At 42.4% G+C, this 21,943-nt stretch overlaps 1 protein-coding gene across 4 annotated transcripts in view; it reads right to left on the bottom strand.

Annotated features, from left to right (window-relative positions):
- Nucleotides 1–3,396, bottom strand: part of ARHGAP8 (Rho GTPase activating protein 8) — an 85,370-nt gene extending 81,974 nt beyond the window's left edge. Inside the window, exon 1 of one of the 4 annotated variants that reach the window (XM_054834449.1) lies at nt 3,242–3,396. The gene's annotated coding sequence lies outside the window, so the exon portion shown is untranslated. Of the gene's footprint in view, nt 1–2,050; nt 2,121–2,334; nt 2,758–3,241 lie in introns of those variants that run through there. The other 3 variants (XM_054834440.1, XM_054834460.1, XM_054834470.1) reach the window with 3 other exon arrangements.
- Nucleotides 3,397–21,943: the final 18,547 nt, after the last annotated feature.

Here is a 21,943-nt window from a genome sequence, read left to right as displayed (position 1 = left end):
CAGTCACACAATGACTTCATGGCTCTATCCATATTCTTAAAAGAAACTTAAGACTTCACAGAGGAGTACAAAAAATACTGTTTACACATTTCCCTAGCAGTACCACTATTAAACATTTATTCAATCCAGAAGAACGTTAAAAATAGTTTACATCCCCCCCATGTTTATTTACTTTTTGAATTCCTGCTCTAACAATTAAGAAAACCACACAGGCAACTCAGTTTCATTTCACTTATTAAAGTTAGTTCCATCTAGCATTACTGCATATTTTTGTCTGAAGATGTTGGAATAAGTGACTTGTGTAAAAGCACCTTTAAAAAAGAATTTCTTTGATTACAGAAACATCACTGCCTGACTTAGATCTATTCAGAGACCTCTCAGCTAACTGCTAGATTTGAAGCTAAAATGGCATGGTTTTTTTTTTTTTCTTTTAGGCAGCATACCTAAGGTGTATAACACACCAGTGGCAAAAATCACACTTAGCTGCCGAAATACGTCCCAAAAGCTGAGGTCACTCCTCCTTGGAAGAGGCTTTGGTGTTGGAAGCAAGGCTCCTACCTTCAATGGCTCTGACTACTGCTCCATGAGTTTTGCTCCTGCATTCAGCCACTTCGGTTGGACTTGTGGAAGTGAAAGACAGTTCAGTGATCATTTGGCTCAGGGACCGAGAAACAGGCCAACAGCTCATCTGTGTTAAGGCGGGGGGGGGGAAGAGCCAAAACCCCAGCAAGGTCATTGATACAACATACTGCATCAAGGACAGGAAACTCCTGGCTGTGCACTCAATTACCCTTGTGGGAAGGGAAAAGGCATCTAACCAGGAACAGGCCTTTCCCTTAGATTTCAGGTGAGCTGCTTGCCTGCCACAGAAGTATGGGAAGAGAGGCTTAGCCCTAAAGGGTTTGTTTGCCCTAAAGGGTTTCAGCCTTTTGGTGGATGACTTCTACCAGGGTGCCTTTGGAAGGGGGCTGGACAGAAGGAATTGCAGGAATGCTAATAGCAGCAAACAAGAGGAACCGGTTCCAGTCTGTACTCCCAACTTACAACAGCCCCCCCGCCCCCAGGAGCTAAATCAGCCTTAACTAAACCTTGTACCACCTTCTGCCTGGAAAACTTACTACAAAATAACAAGGTCATCACTCAGACATCTGGAAAGGTCAGAACAAAAGTTTCATATTTGTTAATTCAGCCCCTTGTGCATGTGCATGCCGATACAGATTTTAACTACATGCCAAAAATATGATGCAACATACATAGAAAGAGTGGTGAAAAGTGAACTAATTACATATATTATAATATGGGTGACAAGGAATTAATTTGCAAAGGACTGGTAACAAAGATGACAAAAGAAAACCCTAAAAGCACAACATATCAATATATAACTAGACGTGTTCTTTAAGACATATTTTATAGCTTATAATTATAGCATTAAATCTCAATCACAAGTTTACTGTAATCTTTACCCCATTTTCTGTGTTTCTTGTGAGGTTTTAATATTGATGCGAGCTCCAATTCTGTAACAGGACTCACATGCAGAAACCTTTCGTTCTACAAAGTTCTCCCACAAAGTCAGTAGGGATGGCCGCAAGAGCACAAATTCATCTACCTGCTATCAAACCCGGCAAACTATTTCACATATTCTTAACGTACAGAATCCTATTGAGTCATATCCTTCTGCAAATAACCACGCGACTCAGTTCTCAGACTAAGGTGTAAGCACCAGTGTAAAATAACAGCCTCATATCATACCTACCACAGTATAAACCTGTTTCTCATTATGACCTTTGAATCATATTACTGTGGGAAACAGTAAAAAGGAAAGCGTCCCGCGGAAAGGACACACCAAAAGCCTGCCCGACCCCGGCCTGCCCCGGCGCCCTCCACGGGGGAGCCCGGTACAGCCGCTACCCGACGGAGCAAAACGGAGGGGGGAATCCCACACCCGGCAATTGGCTGCCTTGCCTTTAGATAGGGCACCTTTCGTCCCAAGGGCAGCACAACAGGTTGTTACAACGAGAAGCACAGAGCGCTCGCTTTGACAGACACCTACATATCTATATGCAGCTCCGAAGCGCTCTCTGGAAGAGCCCCCGAGGATCGCACCTGGCACGCCGGGCCGCCCTGCCCCGCCGCCCCCAAAACCCCTCCCGGCAGCGAGTTTCTCCCTCCGGGAAGCCCAGCTACTTTTACGTTCCCTCACCGGCAGGAAATCGCTGCCGCCCTGGGGGAAACCGCTGCGGGCCCCAAGGATAAGGAGCCGGGGCAGAGCAAGACCCCAGGGTCAGACGAGCCTGGGCCCCTCCGCACTCCCCGGGCCGGGTCGGCCTCACGTACCTGGTGGCGGCGCGGGCTCGCAGGCACCACAGGTGCTTCTCCCGGCCGAGACGAGGCGGGCGGGCCAGGGCAGCACCGCCCCGGGGCCGGCCTCCCCTACGGGCGGCCAGCCGGCGGAGGGGGCAGGCTGCTGGCCGGGGCACGGCGGGCGCCTCCGGCCCCTGGGAGGCAGTGGAACGCGGAGGGGGGCTGTTCGCCGACCTCGCCTCAGGCCTGGGGCGGGTCGGTACCCCCCTGTTAGAAACGGAAGCGGCGTGAGGGGCGGAAAGGGCTCCGCGGGGCAGACGAAGCGGGGCTCTTGTCGTCGGCCCCGGGCTGGCGGTGCGGTGCGCTGGGGACTCGGGCCGCCCCGCCGCCCTCGTCTCACACAGGTGAACCGGGCAGGGGGAAGGCAGCTCTTAGAGCAAATGCCGCCGGGTGTCGGAGACACAGCACGGCCCCGGCCTTTCGGTTTCGTTTCCCGCGGGTGGCTTGCGGCAGGAGAAGGAGAAGAGAGCCGGCCGGGGGTGTGGGGCTGGGGCGGCGCTGCCGCAGGCCTGCTGGATGACTGAAGCGGGGGGGGGAAAGCAAGATGTGGAAATTAGTCTCTTTTTACTGCCTCTTTATTGTTTAGCAGGGGGAAAAATAAATGAGTTATCAAGTTTTCAAGCATCGCCATCTGACTACAGCGGGGAGCAATGAACATATTGACAAAGAGCTCCAGGGGGGACCCGCCCTTTGTAATTCATCCCAGTGATGTCGAGGAGTCAGACGTGGGCCTTCGCTGCAAGGCACACACGTGCTGCTGGTAGGCCCCACGCTGCAAACCTTTGGTGGCGTTGCTCCGTCCGTCCAGGGAGCGAACAGACGACGTCTGCCTGGTCTAATTTTCCAGCCTGTATGACTGACATTTATCCTTTTCCCGTACCTTTTTTACAAGCATGTGACACCAGTAGCCCCTCTAGGTCTACCCAAGCATCCCCATGCAGTTAGGAGAGGTCCAAAGTACCATCAGCATCCTGCCAGAAGGCTCCAGGTTGATCTCGTATCCCACAATTTCACTGGGATCATGCCGTTTTCTTTATACACCCTCAAACTCACACTAGGAAATTGTCATTGCCAGTATAAGAATGGGAAGTAAGCTGAGATAAATCAAGTAAAAAAAACCCAAAAGGGCAAAAACATAATTAGAGGCACAAGGACACCGCCTCACTGAGTCACAAATTGCCGGATGCTTCCACTGCTCCAGGAAAATCCTGCCAGACTCACTTTCCCCAGCTTCTGCTGGTGGCTGCTGTCAAAGGGGGGCTATGGGACGTGGCGTCTGACCCAATGTGACTGCCCTTACAGCTCTGGCTGCGTGGTACACCCCTCGCGCTGCCTTTTCCAAACAGAAATTGGCTAACTCCTGCTGCTGAGTGATTAATTCATGCAATACCTTTTCTTTTTTCTGTCCATCTGGAGAAGACTCCTCTTCACCCCACTTTTTACTAGAATTAATAGGAATTTCTGCTAAGTGCACAACTTTTTATTCCTACTATTAAATTGCATGTCATTTCTCTTTCTCCTGTCCACAGGCTCATCCAAGTCTTTCCATAGGGTATTCCAATCCTTTTCTGTTATAACAGCAGGTCTTGGTTTTATGTCATCAGCAAGTTTCATTAGCATACTCATGTTTTTTGTGCCAAGGTCACTAATAAAATTTTAACTAAGATTAGTTTTGAGATGAGTCCCTGTGGAACTGCATTAGTAACCTCCTTCCATCTAGAGTTTCCCTTTCAGCACACACTATTGTCCTTACTTTTCATTTCTTACATTCATTCACATCTCTCCATCTTAATTAATATTTTCTCGCATGGCATCCTCTCAAATGTTTTATTGAAGTCCAGATAGATTTGATCTACCGTATTTTCATTGTTCAAGAAAATGATTTATCAGACAAAGATACTGGCTTAGTCTGGCATGTTCTATCTTTGGTGAAGTCCTGCTGCATTTTAACTAGTTTTTCATATACCTCCACATCTTTAATTAGTTTTTCCTTCAGCATTTGTTCTAAAGCTTTGTGTACTAATGAGGTCAGAGAAAAGAGCCTGTAGTTGCTTGGATCAATCCATTTTCTCACCAAGTGCAAGTCCCACACAAAAGTCTCCAGACTTTTCAATGTCTTTCCTGGGATGCTGTGGCCACTGGGTCTGACCTGAAATTAAGGCACAGCATGCCTGTGATTGATTTTAGCCTAAACCCCCAGGCTGGAAAAGCCAAATGTTATATTTTTTTTACTTCAAAGTCTGCCTCACAGGTTTCTTCTGCAAAACCATGCATTCAAATTGCCTAGTTCGTGGATTTACTTCCAGTCATGCCTTTGAGATTTTATGTACGCAACATGAATGCTCTGGCACATACCTCTCTTCCATTTCAAATGCATTCTTTCTGTTCGTATTTTTATTGTATTAACAGTTTGTCTGCAACCCAAAAAGAACAGTTAGAGAACACTGCTTCTACTTTCTTTTTTATGAACACGTCCAGTCAATGGATTTAGAATAAATCTTATTATTTAAAACAAAATCATTTTGCTCTTCTCCAATTGCAGCCAACTGTCAACTCAAAATGAGATATAGAAGTGAAGCTCATTGGTAAATGAAATGTTGAGTTTGTCCTACAGAAGCTAGAGAGAGCTTAGTGTTAGTTTGGTCTTAAAAGAGATCTCTTTCCATGGGCTTTGCCACTTTCTTAATTAGCTCACAACTGATATGAGACTCCAGGCTGCTTTCTTCCAGATGGTGAAGACCACGATGAGGTCCTCACTGAGAGTGACATGTAATTCTTCAGAAGAGTAGCACAAATGGGAGGGGAGGCAGGCAAGTCCAGATTTTTGGCTGGACCACTGTACTTCCATGTCCTTCACCAGGCATGAAACTCTCCCCTCCTGTACCCTCCATGTCCTTCTGCACATCCGAATAAACAGATTATTTAGAGACAGCTTTACATGGACCCCAGCCTACAGCACTGAGCTCAGTTTGCAGATGGAGGCTGTCTAGAAATTTTGAAGAGAGGAGCTTCCAGTCACTGAGATCTTCTGAGCAGCAAAATTGAAATGAGAGCAGTGATGACTGTAAGAACTGTAGGATCATCGCTGGAAGACTTCGGTGCTAACTCAGCTGTTCATCACCTCCGGTTGGCAGAAGGCCTGTGCAAGGTGTATACTTCTCGTGTTATTTTAACTGGGCTGGTAGACGATCAATATTCTGTAGGCAGGATCTGAAGCTACGTATAGACTAGACTTTGGTCACAGAAAGTAAGTTTTGCTGATAAAATAGTAGAGTAACATCAGGCTGCAGATTTTTACTTGGTAAAATATCACCTGTCAAGATGCAGTAGGTTTGCATGGTGGGTCTTTAAGATAAGAGTCAACACTGAGGCCAGCTGACCTCATGCAAACTGGAGGAAAGCTCAACAGAAACAGCAAGTTATGTTTTTGAGTAAGGCTGCTGTGACATCTCACCAGGCTAAGCTTAATAAGTCATGCAACCTTTTTTTTTTGTTCAAAATAAGAGTACTATATAGGAAAGTGAACTCAATTTGACTCTACCATGTGTATATATTCTAGCCTTTCATTTCATATGAACAAGAACCAAATGTATGCTATTTGTCATTTCTAAATCTGTAATTTATATACAGGTTCACTTAAGGAACATAATTCACTATTATTAAAATTTGCTTTAGAGAAAGTTGCAAATGAGAGCCCTCTAACGCAAAATGACTTAATATGGGGTGCTGTGTCTTTTTATTTATGATGTATAATGTATGTTACCACGATGAATGCAACATAAATACATAGATTCAGTGGAACCTCCGGTATTCTTTCAATGCATCTGTAATTTCTAAAATGGCAGTGCAGTATTACTGTATGGATAATAAAACAAAAACATTAATTTAGAAGGCGAGAAGAAATTCCTGTTACACCACTTAGGGTAAAAAATAATATACGTCAATAAAAAAGAATTGCTTGGTTCCTGGTTTTATTTCTTTAATACTTCCCCCATCCAGGCAACTTGTCGGAGCCTTTCATTGCTACAAAATAGAATTGAACGCTGAAAGCAAGCTGTGAATCGAAAGCAAGATTTAAGGGACTGAAGAGTTGTTTGAATTTGGTTTTTCCTCTCCGTTTGCTTTCACACATGTTCATGAACTCACAGTTGGATTTCCTCAAACAGGAAATTCCACGGTAATTATCATTAGCAAGCTGTGGTAATAGCAGTCCCGTGAATCCACAGGCTCTTTTTAAAGTAATTCCCTTTTAAAGGAAATCAACGCTAATATGGGCCAAATCCTCATTTGCTGGGTTAGTGTCACTGAATTCAGCAGAAAAACAATTTGCTCTGGCAAATCATCCATACTCTCGTTTCAGACAAGCTCATTATGTGGCATGGAGTAACTACAAGAGTAGCGTGGTCTGACCCAGAAGTACTACTGAAGCACTGCTGTACAAATACATTTGTTGCTTTAGTAGATGATGTGAACAAAAAGCAAAGTGAGCCTGGCCGGTAATTCCTGGAGGGCAGAGGTGAGTAAGGATCAACGGAGAAAGATTACAGATATGGATTTTTCAGAGAAATACCTTCCACAACCACAGACTTCAGAAAGAAGCCCGTTGGCCCCAAGCAGCAGTCCACCCAACCGAGGCCCCGCCTCTCAATGTGTCCCAGATGTGCCAAAAAAGTGGCACACTTTCTAGAAGGAAGACATTACAAAACCTGTCCCTCCTGAAGATTTTAATGGAATCCATAAAAGATCTGGTCTTCAACCAAAGCGTGAAACTTATGTCCCTTTCTAAATTTTTTAACAACTAATGAACAATCTCAAAATCAAGTTCTTATCATTTTCACCAGCCCTTGTCCAGAAACCTGTTAATGAGTTTCTTTCTACCTCATCTTTAGCACCTACCTGAATTACACGTAAGGTGATGACTTAAACTTTGCTTTCTGACAAGAGTTTGTTAATCAGAATTTGTCCCCAAGTTATGGACCGAGAAGAATCAGCTTGTTTCAGGTCACGAACTGCTTCATTTTGAATTTCTACCAAAGCTTTGCATCAGTTCACATCTAGAGCTCCCTCCCAATAAGCACAACTTAGAAGTGTGACTGTGAGCACAGTTTCTGTATAAAAGGACATTATCATCATCAGAACAGAATTGAGAACAGAGTTCTTCCCAGATCAGTTTCCAATGCAAATAAAACAGCGAACTGTAGAATCAGCACATATGGCAGTAGATTTTTATTAATTGGTTAACAGCTCCAATAACATAGATGCCTACACATCAAAGTCATGTAAACAGAGCTCAATCACCATATGGAACTAGACCAAGACGATAATGGGCAACAAAGCAAGACAATCCTATTCATCTTCCATATGGCTTCTTTTGACTCCTATCTGTTATGCTGAAACTTCTCTGTACACTATTATGGAGTATCGTGTTTTGCTTTTCAGAATGGATGTATGAAATTAGGAATCCAAGTGTACTTTCAATGGCCCAAAAATACAGAAGGTATGTAAAGAGTGTAAAGAGAACTTTAACTGATTTTTTTTTAACATGATTTTTTTCTATATCAGTGTCATGTTTGCTTGAACCCTACTTAATTTTTTTTCTTTGATGAAAATGGCTAAGTTAAATCTTACTGCACTACCAGGAGACCCCCTTCTACACTAATGAAACAGGTCCTTTTGTTATAGCACAACTATTGCAATATTGAACCTTTGGAGAGAAACACAAAGGCTGCTGGCAGCAAATACAAGCAAAGGTATTTATTTACACATTCCTTTATCTGCACCATTCCAAGTGTATAGCACAACGTAGATTATTTTCCTCTCTAGCAAGACAAATGGACGTAGAATCTTATTCCACAGTGAAAGGAATAGAAAGACGTAGATACTTTGAGGAATTCACTTGGGAGTAACAAATCACTATTGTGAAAAGCCTGATGCTTTTCCTGCTTTCAGCCTGAACATATGTATCATTTGGAGCTAATAATTAACAGATTGGATTTTTCAGACAGATGTGCTAAGTACACCTTTTGAAAATCAGATATAGAAGACGGCCCTTGCAGAGCGAATTGCCAATGTAAGTGCTTTTTCCAAGTGACATGGGCGTACAATCAAGGCACAGTGGCTTTCAGGTCCGAGGCTTGGTGAGTAGGAGGAAGAGATGAGGAGAAAGCAGAAGGAAGAGCCTTCCATCTAGTGGAAGCTTTTTTTTAACAGCTGATTCAGAACTGTCTGCAATTTTAACAGCAAGTTCCATCTACCAACCACCACTCGCAGAGCCCTGTGCTTCTGTATATCAATCACAGCATATAACTACAGAATGAGATGCGCCACTGATACACGGTTCAGCCTCACGCCACTTCCTCACCTTCCCTGGCATGCTCAAAACTCCTATTAAGCAGTCAGTGTTCAAGTCTAAATTATTTCAGAAATTAGGTGTGGGGAGCATGGTATTGCCTTTATTTTTCTTCCTAAAATAGGGAAGTGATTTGAACTGAAATACTTGTTTGAACTTGGAGCTTTCTTTCAGAAATTGAGAAGGGCCTAGAGGCTGGCTGCTGAACCACATCTTTATACGCTACCAGACACATGTCTCATGGTTGGTTTAAGTGCTATTGCCCACTGTTTTTGTCATTCTGACTGGAGCGTTACTGATTTTTTAGCTGGATCAAAGCCAGTTTGATGTCTGGTGTACAACGTATGGGAGAGAGTAAGTGAAAATGGGGCAGCTGCTGTTTGGGAATCCACTGAGTATCAAGCAAACGGGTTTTCCATCCTCCTACTGCTGAAAAATGAAGTGAGACAACAAAACTTATGGCAGCAAGTATGGCCCGCAGTGCAGAATGAAGGAGGCATAACATGCAACTACCACAGCTATACCCATAAATAATTACCTGCTTGAACAATTAACGCTAGTGCCCTGCACGTAATTAATTTTGACTCAGATCTGGTGCCTCTCCTATGGTCAAGTCAAAAGAAGGTAGTGCTGCTTGTTTCCTCAGTGATCTTGTAAACCTGAAGTGTGTACCTGCAAAGGATCACCTCCACCTGGCAAGGCATGAAAAAGAAAACTGGTCTCCACCATAAAACACGCACCACTGGGCTTTTTCCTCTCTCCCGTCAATGACAGTCTTCTGAACAAAAGGCAGCAGAGGACTTGCATGCTTCATTTCCCTAAACAGATTTATAAATCGCAGCAGCACCCTAGCAGGTGCCGAGGTTTGAAGTCTCCCATTTGCCTTTTTTTTTTTTCTTTTCCTTGAGCAAAGGCAGCTGGTGAACTATAGGGAAATTGGAAACTTTTAAAGAAAGGGCTTAATCCACCATCTGAAATTCACAGAAGCATTAAGTCATTATTCAAATGAAAAGCTGCTTTTATCCATTAACATATTTTTGTCAACAACAAAAAAAGCAAGATGCTGATATGTGGGGAGATATGCGCATTCTTATTTATATGGTAATTGAATGGTCAGGGAGTTTGCCTGTTATTTTCCTAAGACATGGTATGCGTCAATTAAAACTATGTTGCGCTACTCTTCTAATGGAACCTGGCACCATTAAGAAATCTTTTCTTCTTCCTAAGATGTGATGGGGAAAGAGGCATTGAAAGTCAACCAATTTATGCAACCTACTTTGTAACATGATTGCTGGCTTTTGCCTTTCTACAGACAAAGCAAAATTAATAATTCTTCTCTGTAACAAGTGACAAGAGAATTATTTCTGTCTATCAAACCCATCCTAAATAGGAGTAAGAATATTGCTTCCCCTCCCATAAATTTGCATATTTAGAATGTTCTTAGTAAAATCTGGCGCGTTATAATTCGATGGCTCATATTCTTTGTCAATCAGGCTTCTTTCAAGAGTGAAAATATTTTTAAAAGCCAGTGTACAACTGCAATTCTCTTTTGTCCAAGCAGCACATGCTGTAAATCAGGGTGCAAAAAACTCTGGCTTCATTTAGATGGGCAGAGTTCCACTCACACTGGTGGTGCTGTGGTTGGGCTGAGCTGGGTCCAAGAAGTCCAGCAAGCTCCTCTGCAAACGCGTCGTAACAGAGATAATTCTCAGTGCTGAAGAAGCACCCTGAGAAAACATATCTTACTTTGTATAAGTATTGTTTTAATACCCCGGGTTCGTTACCCAAGCTGGAGCTGCCGCTTAGCATTCAAGCCAAGGGAGCCATTCGTCACCGGTTTATGCCTACCTGTCTCTCAATTTATGCAAATTCCCCAAGGCCTCACCAAAAAGAAACCAAAAAGACAGATCGCTATCCAGTGGTGTGGGATTATTAGCATTTTTTGCTGAACGTGCTTACACACATGGCACTGGTTTTCCTACTTCTGCGGCCCCAGCCCAAAAAGGGGCAAGTTGAGGTGCAGAAAGATAAATACCTAGGTACTATCAGGGATTACAGAGGTCAAAACCATCATTTAGAAAGGGGTTTGAAGAGGTTGTTGCAGAGAAAATGTGAACCACTCGTCAGAAATATCTAGAAGGCGAATCGTCTAAATCTCAAATTAGCATGTCTAGATAACAAAGATAATACAAAAAGACAAAGCTCAGACTCACAGGTGTCATGAATCCTGATTTTAGGATCCTGCTGACTATGGCAATTTGTCCCAAATCCTGATTTAGGATCCTGCTGACTACGACAATTTGTCGCAAATGGGTGATTTAGATCGCTTAAAGAACCACTGTCAAAGGTGTTAGCAAAATGGATTTAGTATGATGTTGTAAAAGTGCAAATTAACAACGTTCAATGGCAAGGTTCACTCTATTAATTACTGCATGGAAAAACATACAAAGGAAAATTGAGTTACATTCAAGTTAGAATGATTCACAGAGAGACCGGGGACGCAAAGGGTAAGGAGGACCCTCCCGTTGAGTCACGAGGTTCAAAGTGGACGCCCTTGCTTTCTGAACTCCTTCTCAGACAGGAGCCTAGGTATGGTTAGGTCTAAACTTAGTTTCAGGCTTGGTCAACAGTTTATGTCTGAAGGATTATATATGCAAAGTTTGTAGCAATTAATATTGAGTAACTACATGAATTAGTAATGTTTCATTAGTGTTAATTCAGCATGGTATCAGTCACTTACCAAAGATCTGCCGATGGTAAAAGGTCTCTCTGCCTCAAGGAGCAAGCCTGAGAGGTGTCCCAGCTCAAGGGGAGATCACCGCCACGCAGCCACGCTGCCTAGCAGGGAGAGCTCAAAGGTGGCTTACTTAGGCCGTCATACTTACGGAATAAAGTGGTTGGCTCGTAGTCAAATTATGTGCAATGGGAAAGGTTTGCATGAGACTCCTTGCACCCACAACTTTGTTCCTTGATAAATGAGTCTTGGAAAAGCCACCCGCTATTCATGTGTTAGTTGCATGATTGGTGTTCCAAGCTCACATGCATTGATGTTCACTGTGCCACGCTGGTCCTTTGTGGGTTTTCGGAGAACAGGAGCTACAGCTCATGCCTTTACCTCCTTTGGAGCCTGTTCCAAATGACTGCTAGTTGGGTTAAGGGGTAGAGTGCACCCATCACAACAGGCTGTCCAACACCCCTCTGCTCTGGACAAGTTTCCAGCATCCCATGACAAGGACACGTCAGAGTATGAGCATGGAAGATGAATTGCATAAACACTTGGCACAAGGCCAGTCCCTAAACACAGACTCTGTAGTCCTGAATGGGATCTTCCCAAATAAATTTGCACTAAATCTGTATGATGCCTTTATCCTATCACACATTTTGGCCATGGAACATTTTTCTGCAAATGTAATCTGGAGAAGATTTTAGATTTGGGAATGAATTGGGTATTTTGGCAGTTCTCCTTTTCTGGTACACATGAAAAATAATGCGGTATTTACAAAATATGGCAATACTGTCATATAAGTTCTCAAATTTGTATCCTACCTGCAGTGCCCTAAAACATATACATTTTTTATTTAAAAAAGAGTAAGGGGATTCAGAAGACAAGAAGCATTCGTAAGCCAATGGAATAGATGTACTTAAAGCTAAATAACATGAGTTGGCCAAAGCAACGCTAGACAGTTAAATGATCTTGTAACCGTGCAACTGAGATGATGAGGAACTTGAGAGTGTGACTGAGAAGCAGCTAGACTAACATGGGTGATATCTATAATCCATCAGTGAACCAAAAAATGATCAAGAAAAAACTATGCTGGATGCTGTGGTTTTGTAGGATGAGGAGGTGCAGGTTGATTTAAAGCATCTGGAGTGGTTAAAGAACTCTGGTCTTAGCTGAACGCATGATGAATGGAGTTAGGACTTTGCATGCAGATGAGTTAAGCAGCCAATTAACAAGTGCTTATAGAAGATGGTGGTACTACTACTGTTCTTTTTATTAACAACAGCAAGTACATGCCACAGCTAAGTTCAAAGTCTTACGGCATTTGATACTTTTTATATACCTTATTGGCAAAAATGGACCCCACGAAAATGACACATAACATGTTACCAACACAAAAAAGTTGTACTGCTTTAGCTGTATCGATACACCTATTGCAGGACAACTACCTAAAGAAATGGATGCTGATACAAATACGAATAAGGTGTTCTGCCCATGCACTACCATTTTAATCAAAGACCAGGATTTCCACAAAAGAATTTAGGGCTGTCAAAAAACCCCACATGGTAAAACAAAAGCTTAGATCAGATTCATTATGTTCACAAGTCCATGGGGCGTCATGGGATTCATCCCAAAGTTCTGAAGGAACTAGCGGATGTTATGGCAGGACCCCTCTTTATCATCTATCCAAGGTCTTGGGAATCCAGGAGGTCCCTGCTGACTGGAAGCTAGCCAGTGTTATTCCAATGTACAAAAAGGCATGACAGAAGACCCAGGGAACTACAGACCTGCCAATCTGACCTCAGTTCCTGGAAAAATTATGGAGAAGATTATACTGGGTACTACTGAAAGGCATTTAAAGAATAATGCAGTCATCAGGGACAGGCAACATGGGTTCACAAAAGGAAAGTCCTGTTTAACTAATTTGATATCCTCCTATGATAGGGTCACCCACCTGGTGGATGAAGGGAAGCTGGTGGATGTAGTTTTTCCGGATTTTAGGAAGGCTTTTGATACTGTCCCTCACAGCATCCTTCTGGACCAGTTGTCCAACTGGGGGATGAGCGGGTTTGTGGTGCACTGGGTGAAGAACTGGCTGAAGGGCAGAGCTCAAAGAGTTGTAGTGAATGGGGCTACATCTGGCTGGCAACCGGTCACCAGTGGTGCCCCTCAGGGCTCAATTCCAGGGCCAGTTCTGATCAATGTATTCATCAATGATCTGGATGCAGGAGTTGAACGCACCATTAGCAAGTTTGCTGATGATACCAAACGAGGAGGTGCTGTTGGCTCTCTTGAGGGACACGAGGTCTTGCAGAGGGATCTGGATAGATTGGAGCATTGGGCTATGATTAATGGGATGAAATTTAACAAGTCGAAATGCCAGATTCTGCACCAAGGACGGAGTTGGACTAGATGATTGTTGTAGGTCCCTTCCAACTGATATAGTCTATTCTATTCATGTACTGTCCCTGTACATATTCAAGAACCCTATTGGTAGTCACATGTATTAACAGGAGAAAGTTCAGGTATAAGCTGAGTTTAAAAAAAAAAAAAAAAGAAAGAAAAAAAATGTTGCCCAGATTTGCGCTATGATTTGAAATCTCCCAAATTACAGGACTGTAAAAGTTTATAATATGTAAATTTTAAAATCATAAATCATTGAAAACCAAATTAACATTATGCATTATTCTTGAAAACATTAATTGCAAGTTGCACACTATTACAGAAATATCCCCTTTTCCAATACCAGAGTTTTTAATAGAAAAATAATATGAAAAGCATTTCATTTCATCCATTTAATCATGATCCAAAGGTATCACTGTGGAAAAAAGACTAAGGAAAACCCAAATGCAGGAGGAAAAAAAATATGAGTACATTTTGCTTACTGAACTAATAAAATTTTTGATCAGGAAAAATAGGAAGTGCTAGCTGAAGAGATGCAAGCCTTCCTCCCTTGACATTCCTGAGGGAAATACGTTTGTTATATACCCCATCAAACAGGTAGAGGCCGTATGCAAAGACAATGTTGGAGCTTAGAGCTGAGTTGGATGTTAGAGCCGACGTGCTGGAAATAAGTCTGCTGATGGCGAAGGTTCATCAGTGTCTGCAGGAGGGGCGAGGAGGCGGCAGGAATATAGCGACAGAGATTGTGGGCACCCGCAAAGTTTGCTATGGGTGAAAATAATTGTTTATAACCAAAGAGCTCATGGGGAGGAAGGGGCTTCTGGACCAGAAAAATTATTGCAGCTACAAAGCGGCGGAGGGGTGTGTTACAGTTTCTTCGTAGGAAGGTTTGAGAAATCAGTGGAAAATGACAGGGGGTCAGAGAAGACAAAATAATGCCATAAAACAACTGAACATTGCAAACAAGGAGTTTATGTCTTTTCATGGACTTTTGCATTTTTCCTACATATTTTCACTCTAAGCCCTTGCATGCACTCCCAGAAATCTGCCAAGAGAGAAGAAAATGAAATCAACCCCATTTTCCCACCTCACCCCTGTGCGAGAGTTTTTTTTGCCCACTCTGTTTTTACCCCAGGCTTTCCTAATGACATATTTTTCTCATTCATCATGTATGCCGTTCTGCCTGCCTCTTGCTCGTTTATACGTCTCATTGCGCTGCACACCTTCCAGGATACAGAGGTTGCCAGAGTGACAATGCATATTTCAAGGGTGACAAAAGAAGTCATTCATTTAAATAACACACCAAAGCTTGTGCTGAATATTCCCAACCACATCAGTACTTGGCAGATAATCATTCTCCTTGACAGTCTCCGAGTAAGGATGTACCAAGAGAAGATTATTCAGGATAGGCTGTAAATGCAAACTGAGTTGTGTTTGAAAATCAGCAAAGTCGGGGCAGCTTGATAACGTATAGTTTGGAGCTCCTGTACTTATAGGACCCTGTGGATCAATTTTTGGAATCCCTGGTCCCATTATAAATTCCACAAACAATATTCTGCTCCTGGATGTTAACATGCTGAGTGTAGCAAGGAATCCGTTTACAGAAGTCCCTGTAGAGAGGGCAATGATATTACAAGCATCTGTTGTATTTTCAGAAGCATTACACTGCCTTTTCTCTTAGGGGTTATTACTATGAACAACCACTGCACATGAAAACGCCAAAAAGGCATTGGAAATAAAGCAGGAACAATCAAAAGGAAGGTGTGTAGTGCTTAGAAATTCTTTGAAAGTCTCTGTACTGACACAGAAACTTTATTCAGAAAGTCCCAAAACTACAAGGGAAATTCTGCATATTCTCTAGATGGTAGTACTCAACCTCTGGGCTATAGCCTTTTATTTCTTTATATGCATTGGAGGAACTCAAGCCTTGGGCTTCTCTGTGCTAGGATCTTCACAAATGCAGAACAGAAGGGAACCAGGCTCCCAAGAACTTGTAATTTAAGAAACATGCAGAAATCAAGCAGCAAGGCAGAGGCAGCAATGAGTTAGGCTATCTTACTAGAAGGTCTTCCAGAGAGCACAGGCCAAGTACTATCTTTTAGCTCATCCTACCAAAAATCTCCAAACCAATACAATTATGATCAGGTAACTTAAAAAACCACCCTTTTGGCCTAAAAGAAGGCTCATCTGTGTATCATACTAATATTCCTTATCCTGTACGTGCACCTGAAATTTAGTGTATGATAGCAGTTTATTCTTTTTTTTTTTTTTTTTTTTAAGCTTGATTCTAGCAGTAAAGATAGGTGGAGTTTCCAGTGATAGCAGATAACAACAAATAGCTTTCCTGGTAGTTGAGTAGTACATCTGATGAAGATCTTTGTACAGAAGAAAAAGGATTTTGCAAATTTGCTTACTGCGATTACTGGTAGTTTTAGAGCACCTTATACAGTGTCTTTAGAAGCTGTAAGCTAGATAAATTCCTCGGTACCTAGGGAAAAAAGCCAAAACAAAAAGCAAGACTCCAGACTTGTGCAAATAAACCTTTCACTTTGTACTAAAATCTCTAAGCCTATACAGATAATCAAGCATTTTATGGTGAATTTCAATTAGATTTTCATTCAACGTTAGCCTAGTATGCCTCGATATTTTTCCTTGTGCTACTTTACATTTGATCCATCCTTGCCAAAAAGAGAGGGGAATTTTGGGCGCAGTGTGTACTTTGTATGTTTCTCTGTAAGCCCATCAATTGGTATCTATTGTGCCTGTTGCCAGTTGGGTATTACTGCTAAATAATATATGCACGTTAAGTCCTCTGCATGGGAAAGTCATTAAATCTGAGATGATCAAAAATCTCCAGATCTAGAAGCAGCACTACAGCAGCTACTGCCCAGGAGCTTTATCAGTAGAAGAGAATTGATACATTGGCTATCTTGCCACCTCAAATTGCCAAAGAGCCAGTGCCGCACGTGCTTCCACGCAGAGCAGCTGAAACCTTTACAGAAGTAATTGGTAGCTCGCCAGTTGAAAGCTTAGGTCAAAATCAATGGCGCTGCCGGCTTTCTAGGAATTGCTGCTATCCATTGCTGTAAATTATGATCGGTCACCTTGAGAAAAGCACTGAAAGTTGAAGAACAGACCAAAAGCCTATTTAAGGAGCTCATCATCAATTATATTTAGACAAAACCCCCTGTAGTGAGTTCACCCATCTTTCAAGTAATATAAGTAACTATGACCAGAAAGCGGTCTGTAATTATTCAAAGCTGAAGTGCATCCATCCTTCATATGTTACAGAGTTCCTAGTGAAATACCGGGTTTGTCCCATTCATTTATGTTAACACTTGGTCTCTCATTAATGCTTTAAAAGGACAAGACTCCATGTCTCTGAATCTCTTTTTTCATGTTTAAGACGAAATGCGATTTCCTGAGGACTCCATAGCTTGTAGGAGAGGGTGCACAGGGCTAGAAATGAGAATCTGGCAAGAGAAGAGGAGTACTATCATTTTCATACTATCAATTTCATTTAGCTTTGTCGTATTTCGGTAAGACACAGGCATAGTTGAAATGACTTGTCCCAGGATGTAAAACATTAATCTCTGTTCCGGGGATATTTGCTTTGCAAATTAATCTTTAAAAATAGGAAAGTGAGTACCATGAAAGGTAGCATTATTCTGAAACCTCCTTAAGCAAAGCAAAGTTCTTTGCTGCAACTCATACCGCATCATTATCGTAATCCAAAATTAGAGGCGGCTTTTCGATGACGTTGCAAACACCTCTGGCAGGTGTGAGAGGTTGTACAAAGATGCTGCATGAAGCGTTGTTACAAATAGAGCGACTCAAACACTGGAGACTGTCGATTGCCCTCATGTCAAGTGAAGTAAGCTGAGTTACACCAATTAGTGCCAATAATAACATCCTCAGCTGGCATAAAGTTTTTAATGAACGCTAGGGAAGCAGCACCTAACAAGCACTCAGGGACAGATCCTTGCCTTGCAAAGTACTCTGCAGAACGCATTTACAACCCCACAGGCTAAACAGACAAGGTGATCGCAAGCATCGACTCTGCAGTTATTACTTTTTCCTCTCATGGGTTTATTCTGGAGGTGAAGTGGTATACGGAAATCAAGGCAAAAAAGAAAGGGAACACGGAGAAATAAGTGTGGAGACAAGCTGAGGTGAAGAGGATACAAGAGAGGTTGAGCAAGGCAGCACGAGAAGAGAGAAAACTGAGTGAGACCTGTTCCCTCTGTTGACTCCTGGTGCTTTTCTGGCTCTTCCCTCTAGTATTTCACCACCACCACACAGCTGAAGGAGAGACTGCTGTACCCAAATTGCCGCTGATGGCTGCAAGGGAACCCCCTTTCCCCACTGCCGGATGGAGAGAGGTGGCACCCCTGGTGCCGTGCTCGCCCCACTTCTTTTAGAGCGGCTGCAGAAGACAGGAACAGAGGGGCTGCTGTGATGCTGCTGAAGTCTCGCCCTAACGTTGCAGTAAAAATCCCGAGTACCCTCCTATCGTCCAGACCGCGTCTCATTTTAGCATGTGGCGGGCGGCCTCAGTACTGCAAGGTAGAAAGCATCGCTCAAAATTAAATAGCCTTCGCTGGTGGGGGATGGCTCAGCATATTGCTGGACCGAGCTCAATTTTGCTTTATACCAAACAAAGCCAGATGAAAGTAGAAGTCAAGCAGATCTTGGCCTCTGGGGTAATCCAATAAAACAGACTGCACGCAGCTCGGGCTGCAATAGGGCCAGTAAAAACAAAAGTGTCAATCAGCTGTTAAGGTAATATATGAGGAAGCAATCTTCAAAACTGAATTAGGAAGCTAATGCATGCATTTCCAGGAATGGGAATAAAGGGTTTACTGAATAGTCCTGCAATTCCAGGTAAAACCTGGAATTCAACCAGATCTCAATTTTCTAACTACATTTCCCATAAAACCATATAGCATTAATAAAAAATAAAGAAGTAATAACAACATCCGTACTGTACCTTACATCTCAAGATCTAAAATTCACCATCTAGAATTCTAAAATTCTGATAGTTTTTTTATACCTCAAAAATGCAGTTTGTTTCCTGTCATTATTATCGATTTCAGAATCAAAACTTGCACATTAATTGAAGATTCTTTCTGTCAGTTCATATAACTATCAAATTATGTCTGGTCTGAGATTATTTCAATGCATAAAATTTAGCTTCAGCATTTTGAGACGGATTTTTATCTTAGGTAAATCTGCCCCTGATTGTGCAAGATGCACTAGGTGAATGCAACGTTATTATACTGAGCTGCTAACCAGCAGCCTGCGCAGAGGAGAGCATCGCTGTGGCTGTGAACGTCGCTCAAAGTCCAACATACGAATTTAAAAATACCACACGGTTCTGTCCGTGTCAGGTGTCACAGCAGCAAGCTGGAAATCCAGAGTCTGACACACATTAAGAGCCTGTACTTTTTTTTAGAGGTCTGTATGTGCATGAACTGTAATCACAGCCATTTGCTTTGAGAAGAGCAAAAAATAATCTGCTGCTCTCAGCGCTGCAGCTCATTGAATTTCCTCTCACGCACGTGCATTCACATACCCCAACCTGACAAAGCAGAATTAACACTGTGTATTTATTAATCAAAAAGATAAGGAGAATTGAACTGATCTCAGTGTTTAAATGCCCCGTAACGTTTCGATGTCTATAAACCTTGTAAAACAAAGCTGAAAAAAAAATTAACAGCACTGAATGCAGCTGTTTACACGGAGGCTAAAAAAGGCTCAGCTGGTATTTCCTGACTACAAGGTCACAGGCTCTGTAGCTTCAGAGGAGGAAAAAAACTTGCAGGAGTGGGAAGGAAGCACCGTTTAGTTGCAGGACAAGAATATACAGAAAACACTCACTAGTAGGAAAAAAAAATCATTTAAATTAAACTACTACTAACTACATAGTTTATAAATATATAAACCGGATCCTTCTGCCTTAATTTTCTTCCCATTTTTTGCTGTTGCATTTTTAGCTTTCCTGTCTGTACTCAGGCCCCGATCCTGCAATGAAATCCAGGGCCCACCTTAGGCTCAGGCCTTTCACCCTTAAGTATCTCATTTAAACGAGGTCTACCAAGATGTATGGTTTTAAACAGATTCGGTCAAACCTGTGCAAAAGGCTGCCTCTTTTGGTTGAAATCAAGTTTATTTTGGTTCAGCTGATAAGAGTAAGCGACAGTTTTGCGCAGTTCGCCCCGGTCTGGCATAAACTAAAATAATAAAGTACAACCAAAATTAGAATTCTAAGTGTTGGAAAAGAGTGCATGCTTCAAACCAGTAAAATTTTCTTCTGGTCTAGAAGACCTTAATTAAAAGGTATTAAGAAAATAGCTGGATCTGTGTTATTTGTATAGCTATTCCTTTTATACGGGATATAGGATAAACAACAGCAAAGAGAAAAAAAACAACCTGTGGAAAGGCCGTTTAGAGGCGGATAAGCAATCAGAAACACGGTGTCTCTCTTGAAGGTAAAGCAAGCTGCACTCACAGCAAGAGGCGGTTCCTTTTGCTAATATTTTCAGTGCCGCAGCCTCTTTGAGGTGCCCTTAGCGCTTCACAGCGATTAGGGAACCGGGGCACGTTCTTTGCCTACCACTGGCAAAGCCTTCGGTACCCTGGAGGAGAAGCTCCACAATAACGCAAACACAGAAATAGTTTGTGACCTTACTGAAATACATCATTTAGGTCAGAGAAGCTGAACATCTGCATGTGCTTTAAATTTTTTGAAATTATTCTTTTGCCTCAGTGCTGCGAAGGTGCTTTCAGGTTCCCCAACAGTTTTGTGGGGTTGGTTTCTTTCTTTCTCTCTCGGGGGGTAAAACAAAATGAATACCAAAGTTGTGAAGAGAATCTTTGCTACTTTTATATCTTGAGAGATTCCTTGCTTTGCGGTTTGCATCCTCTGTTCTGCAGTGGTTAGGTGGAGTAGGCCAGTATTGCAGAGTATGTATTTATCTTTGTGCTTCCCACGAGCTGAGAACAGATATTTTATCACATCCATTTCAGATTAGAGGGTTTACCCATTTCCTTTCAGGAGACGGAGAGATTACCAACGGCAAAGAATTGCCCAATGAAGTTCTGAACAGCATTGCTACTAAAAGGGGATTTTTTTTTTTTCTTTTTTAAAGATGAAGTGAGAGAAGTATAACTAGAGATGGAAGATGAAAGCATCTTTCCTGCTTTGGTGATGAAAGGGAGATAGAGCTTAAGAAGTTTTTTGGAGAGGAAGAAGCGTATTAGAAGAGATAAATATTTCTTTATAAAAAACCCACAACCCAAAACATTGCTGTGCTTCGATGTAGAGATCAAAACCAGGCCTGCCATTTAGAAAATAACAGGAACGGGTCCATGCAGGCAGGGAGCACTGGAGCCTCATCCTTTGAGCGGGTTCTTGTATGCTCATGTGAGCGCTAGCGTGGTGTTATTGCTACTTTTGCGGAATTACTTAATGGAGTAAGGGACAAAGTTTTCCAAATTTCATCCCTGGCCTGGGTTTCTTGCATGTTTCTTTGCACAGACATCAAAGAACGGGATTTTCTTGTTCTGCGTAGTAGCCACTTAAATCTTACCGGTTTCAAGAGAATCAGCACAGGATGAAAACCAAATCTTTTTGAGACTTCCACCATTATATGCCCTGGTTCATGACTGAGGAAATGCATAAAGTATTCTTTGTTCTCATAGGGAGTGTACTGTCCATTTAAAGTCATGTCAAGGACTTAATTCTGTAGTTTGTCAGAAATTTTTGTGAAAATTCCTCCCAGCTTAGCATGTCAATTTACTTTTTATTCTTAACAGAGCAACATAGCCCAACACCAATGAAATTTATGGTTTGACCCCATTTCTGTTTCTGCTTATGCTTTCCCAAAGGCTAACCTTAGCCCACGAATGCCCTGTTTTCTGTATTTCTAATAATTCATCTGACCATCTGGAGGAGCCTAGCAGCTCTTGATAGAAAGCTCTGTTGGCCCATAAATCAATTTATTGTTTCCATACACAATAGTCACTTGCCTCACCTCCGAAAGTCAAGTCGGCCATAGTCCATGAGCCAAAGTTCTCACACGCTATGTAAGTAATCAGTACCATGA

This window comes from Grus americana, chromosome 1 (genome assembly GCF_028858705.1).
Source record: "Grus americana isolate bGruAme1 chromosome 1, bGruAme1.mat, whole genome shotgun sequence".
Classification (NCBI taxonomy): domain Eukaryota; kingdom Metazoa; phylum Chordata; class Aves; order Gruiformes; family Gruidae; genus Grus; species Grus americana.
The sequence above is the reverse complement of the archived record's forward strand: the minus strand, read 5'-3'. Positions and strand labels throughout refer to the sequence as shown.